The sequence below is a fragment of the Nanorana parkeri genome, unplaced genomic scaffold (genome assembly GCF_000935625.1).
Source record: "Nanorana parkeri isolate BGI_ZX_2015 unplaced genomic scaffold, ASM93562v1 scaffold1089, whole genome shotgun sequence".
Taxonomy (NCBI): domain Eukaryota; kingdom Metazoa; phylum Chordata; class Amphibia; order Anura; family Dicroglossidae; genus Nanorana; species Nanorana parkeri.
The window spans coordinates 167,097-172,909 of NW_017307357.1; positions in this window are offsets into that span (position 1 = coordinate 167,097).

A 5,813-nucleotide genomic window follows, 5' to 3' on the forward strand; every position below is an offset into this window, starting at 1 on the left:
CTTCTAAAAGACAAGTGCTGCGCAGCAGATGTTCGTCAATAACTCACTATTAATTAGGCGCCGCGGTCTTAGAAAGAAGCGGCGCCTTCATCGTACCAACCTGAGGACAGCTGCTCTCTGCCTCGGCTCTCCATAAAGACCTGGGCGCTTTCACCATGGAAACATCCGGAACGGCGCCAGCAAAAAAAAGGCGAAGGGCTCTTACAAAAATGACTTCCTCGCATGAGACATAAGGAGAGGGAGCAGCTTTGCCAGCCGCCAGACAATACAGAAATTAATTCACAGTACCAATCTCTGGCGTAAACACGGCGCATGTGGTGACAATCGTCATGAGTGGCACACCGACGCATTATTACAGCAGCAGCAATAAATGGCACCCCAATGTGCTATTACTATAGCGGGAAATGCACCTCACTACGTAGTCCGTGCGCTGCTGCGCATTGCACACAAACAAAAAAGTGCAGGTTGGTGAGTATGTGCGTCCTGGTGCACTGCCAGCACCGCGCAGAACAAACGGGTCGTGCCGCAACACTTGGGGGTCTACTTACAAAAAGATCATCCAGCTAGGGTTACCACCTGTCCGGTTTTCACCCGGACAGTCCGGTTTTGAAGTCTTGTGTCCGGGTCTCCAGCCAGCGGGCACCCGGACACAAGACATTTTTGTGCCAACACCAGCTCTTTAAATTTTATGACAGATGCGGCTGCTGAGGTCCCTGGCAAGCGCGATCTCGGGTAGCTGCATCTGCCTGAAACGGGATCTTCCTCTGAGCTGTGGGTGCCTGCTAACCGGCACAGGCTGCCTGCACATCACCTTCCTGACAACGTGCTGCCTGCCTGCGGTCACCTGGTGAGACACCATAGCCCAGACAGCCCATCTGACAGTGCGCACAGTACACCTGAAAGGCACACAGTACACCTGAGAGGCACACAGCCCACCTGAGAGTACACACAGAACACCTGAGAGTACACACAGAACACCTGAGAGTACACACAGAACACCTGAGAGTACACACAGAACACCTGAGAGTACACACAGAACACCTGAGAGTACACACAGAACACCTGAGAGTACACACAGAACACCTGAGAGTACACACAGAACACCTGAGAGTACACACAGAACACCTGAGAGTACACACAGAACACCTGAGAGTACACACAGAACACCTGAGAGTACACACAGAACACCTGAGAGTACACACAGAACACCTGAGAGTACACACAGAACACCTGAGAGTACACACAGAACACCTGAGAGTACACACAGAACACCTGAGAGTACACACAGAACACCTGAGAGTACACACAGAACACCTGAGAGTACACACAGAACACCTGAGAGTACACACAGAACACCTGAGAGTACACACAGAACACCTGAGAGGCACACAGCCCACCTGAGAGTACACAAAGAACACCTGAGAGTACACACAGAACACCTGAGAGGCACACAGAACACCTGAGAGGCACACAGAACACCTGAGAGTACACACAAAACACCTGAGAGGCACACAGAACACCTGAGAGTACACACAGAACACCTGAGAGGCGCACAGCCCACCTGAGAGCCACACAGCCCCCCTGAGAGTACACACAAAACCCCCGAGAGGCACACAGCCCACCTGAGAGTACACACAGAACACCTGAGAGTACACACAGAACACCTGAGAGGCACACAGAACACCTGAGAGTACACACAAAACACCTGAGAGGCACACAGAACACCTGAGAGTACACACAGAACACCTGAGAGCCACACAGAACACCTGAGAGGCGCACAGCCCACCTGAAAGGCGCTCAGCCCACCTGAGAGCCACATAGGCCACCTGAGAGCCCACACAGGCCACCAGGAGACATCGGGATATATAGCTTCATATTATTTTGTATTGCTGTACTCCTCTATAGACGGTCTCCTTACTTCCTCTTCCCCTGGCTGTCTCTTCTTGCTCTCTCCTATATATTCTCCCCCCAAAAAATTGACGCTAGAGTGTTCGGGTTTCACTGGAAGAAAAAGGTGGCAACCCTACATCCAGCGCAGCTGCAGGAGCATTCCTTCTAACCAGCCGTTTACAAGTCACTGGGGGAAAGGCTGTGAAGCAGCCGCTTCCTTTCTGGTTTTTACAGTACCGGAGTAGCAATGCCACCCACAACCACTGCCAGATTCTCCACATTGCATCCCCTTTAAAATAAAACCTCTGAAAACCAAACGCCCAGAGGCCCCTTTTAGTCACTTCCTGTCTGCATGCACTTGCTCCAGAGCTGGCTGCACATCATTGCTGTGGACCGGCTTCCTCATAAGTGATAACGGCGGCCCGTTATGCTCAATGTGTGTCATCACAGCTGCTTGTAGCCTGCACCAGGCATGATGGGAATATGGAGATTCTGGTAAACTGAACTGTGGGGGGTGTTAATGGTGAAGGTGAGTTAGAGCGGAACTAAACCACCAGAGCAAAGCCAAAATATGGGGGCCCCTAGGAGCTTTTTGCCGTAATGGGCAAGAATGTATGGCATATTGGCACATTGTGGCACACTTACCCAGCAAAGCGATCCCCTCCAGTGCTGCAATGTCCTTGCTCCCCTACATAGGTCTTCTTCCAGGTTCCAGGAGCAGCCTGTTTGGTTATGTTGATTGGCCAGGAGATGCGCATCGGAGTTGCTTCATCCCAGCACAGATTCCTGCTGAGACTGTACACTGAGCTGCACATGGAGCACCTATGACAGAGGACACTTCCTCCATAAGTGGTTTTGAATAGCACAATGGGCTTTAGGGATTGCAAGGGGCTCATTCATCTATCCTGGACCTGTGTCACCCTCATCAGCTGGGAACATGAAGTCAAGCTACGGAGGAACCCTACTTCTTGTTTATTGACATAGCCGTGTGATGTCAGCACTGACCTGTTAGTAAACAAAGCCATGTGATGTCAGCGCTGACCTGTTAGTAAACAAAGCCATGTGATGTCAGCGCTGACCTGTTAGTAAACAAAGCTGTGTGATGTCAGAGCTGACCTGTTAGTAAAAAAAGCCATGTGATGTCAGCACTGACCTGTTAGTAAACAAAGCCATGTGATGTCAGCGCTGACCTGTTAGTAAACAAAGCCATGTGATGTCAGCGCTGACCTGTTCGTAAACAAAGCCATGTGATGTCAGCACTGACCTGTTCGTAAACAAAGCCATGTGATGTCAGCACTGACCTGTTCGTAAACAACGTCATGTGATGCCAGCGCTGACCTGTTAGTAAACAAAGCCATGTGATTTGCTGGCAAGCACATTTTGGCTAAGCAGTCTTCAAATGTGAGGCTAGTTTGGTCAAGGCAAAAACTGTTATTCTCCTTCAAAATTATTCCTCTCATCCCTATTCCCAACCTGGAACACACGTGAGAGGGTGACAACACAGGAGCACAATTGGAAGGCAGGGACAGAACGTTGTCACCTTATAGCAGGAAGTGCCTGAACAAGGCGGGATCACCAGGGATTCAATGAAATCTTGTATAAAGATTGGAAATGACTTTTGGGATTTTATGACATGTTGCAGCTTATGTGGGATTTACAGATGGGGTACGAATACTTATCGTAAGAGTCATCCTTACCGCACACGATTCAAACACACCCCCACTGAGGAGACACAATTCCTCCTATTGAGGAGTTAATAGCGCCAAGGCGATGGTTACAATGGGAATGAGTCAGGGCTGCGGAGAGGCTCTGCTGCCGATTTACAGCGACCTATAGAAGGTCACTCCGCAGAGAATCTCGGGAGCCCATTGCTAAGTAACAAGTCTTCTACTTTGTATCCAAGCACAGCAATTCCCGAAAACAGACAACGCACCGGACAACACAATGTCACTATTCTGCCTCTGTTGGATCAGTTGCTATAGGCGACTACGCTTCATACATTCTCATGTATGCCGAAATTTGCCGATTTTGGATGCTTTTGTTTGATTATTGTTGGACCTTCTTCCTCATGAACAACAATGTCTCTGATTTGTGTTTCACTCGGCTGTACATCCTCCAATCATCTCTGAATTGGTGCTGACACTGTCCTTCCTTCTGGAGGGGGGCTACGTCTGTTCCCCATGGTCCCTGTGTGTGTTGTAAAGTAGTCACCGCTCCAAGCTCACTCCCGGGATGGACTGCAATCTCATGTTTAGTTTACTGATTTGTATTGAGATTGTAGTCCATCCCGGGAGTGAGCTTGGAGCGGTGACTACTTTACAACACACACAGGGACCATGGGGAACAGACGTAGCCCCCCTCCAGAAGGAAGGACAGTGTCAGCACCAATTCAGAGATGATTGGAGGATCTACAGCCGAGTGATACACAAATAACGATACATTGTTGTGCATAGTTAAGGTGCTTATATGCATTTTTAGGATTTAACTCCGGAGTTTGGTGTCACTTTAAACAGATATACTTTTGACAAAGATCGCAGATTCCAGCTTCTTCTACATCAGCGCTTCTCAACCTGTGGGTCGGGACCCCTTCGGGGGTCGAATGACAATTTGCCAGGGGTCGCCGGGAGTCTCCCGCTATTAGATAACGGCTCCCGGCCCCCGGGAGAGAAAGACTTTCTCCCGGAAGGTTTACTCTGCTCGATCGAGCAGAGTAAACCTTTCGCTGCGATCGTTTTTTCTATTTTTTTATTTCTGACATTGGAGCCCCGGCCGCCGTAAGTCAGAAAATAATAAATCAGCATTGGAATGCATAGCTACATTCCTATTGGCTATTTCACTTTGCAATAGCAAACTAGCTATTGCACCCGCCCACTGCTGCTGTCAATCAGCAGAGGGGGACCTGCAGTTCTCCATCAGGTCCCCATCTAGTGATTATCATCATTATTATTAATAATAAAAGCTGACACCCTCGGCTTGTGTTATATGGTTTGCCATTTTAGCTGTTGCAGCAGCGGTTTTCCACCTGTGGGTCGCTGTGTGATTTCTGCTGTGCTAGGTGAGAGTCCTCCTCAGCCCTCTCCTAGCGCAGCAGTGTCAGTTCTCCCGCCACGCCGCCAGATGTCGCTGCAGCAGCCGCGTCAACACTAAATTTTACCGTTGGGGGTCACCACAACTTGGCAAATGTTACCAAGGGGTAACATTTGCTAGAAAGGTTGAGAACCACTGTTCTACGTGGATGTGTTGCAGGATTTGTATTGGGTTGGTAAATGTCACCATCTGCTGGGCAGATGGATAAAGAGCACAAGACGGGGGCCCATTCACATTGCATGGCGACGCACCATACACACGTTAGGGCCTGTGTCAGTCAGTTTAAGGGGAACACCAAGACTCTCCCGGGCTCTTCCTAATGATCCTACACTCTATTACACAGATTAGAGTAGCAGAATTTTCGGAATGGGTTTTGCAGAAATCGTATTAAGTTGGTAAATGTCGCCACCTGCTGGCCAGATCGGGATACAAATAAACCTCCAGCTCAAGGGATGAGCGGAGGGATGCCGGCAAAAATTATTTCGCTGTGAAATTGCCAAAATTTCCATTTGTGACATTTTGTTAGTTTAGATGCCGGAAATTTGCTTCCAAATAAAAAACAACAACTACTCTAGTTTTCTTTTTTCTTTAGAGCCTTTTTTTGGGTGCATTTTAGATAGTTTGGTTTATTTCATTTGGGGCTCATTCACATTGCATGGCACATTGCACCGTACACACATTGGGGCCTCTTTTAATGGTATCAGTTTGAGACATTTCTGATATCATCCGAAATTTGTTAATAGGGGAGTTGGACCTGCAGTTGACCTCACTCTGACCTGCCTTTGACTTGCAGTTGACCCCCCTCTGGCCTGCCTTTGACTTTCAGTTGACCCCCC